We start from the raw sequence: 251 nt of genomic DNA on the forward strand, positions 1-251 counted from the left end.
ACACACACAGATCAAACTCACATTCAATTCTCTCATTCTCACTCGCTCACGATCCAGAGTCATGAAGAGAGCAATGAAACGCCAGAACGAGCTCAGCGCAGAATCCGGCGCCAGTTTTCCCGAAATTCAAAAGATTTGGAGTGTAATGCTCGCCGTGAAGACGAAATCCGTATCTGCAATTATGGCTGCTTACGAATCTCGGGAAGTATTATTATTTTTTTTGTGTGTGTGGAGGGGGTAGGTTGATCGCA

This window comes from Penaeus monodon, chromosome 29 (assembly GCF_015228065.2).
Source record: "Penaeus monodon isolate SGIC_2016 chromosome 29, NSTDA_Pmon_1, whole genome shotgun sequence".
Classification (NCBI taxonomy): Eukaryota; Metazoa; Arthropoda; class Malacostraca; order Decapoda; family Penaeidae; genus Penaeus; species Penaeus monodon.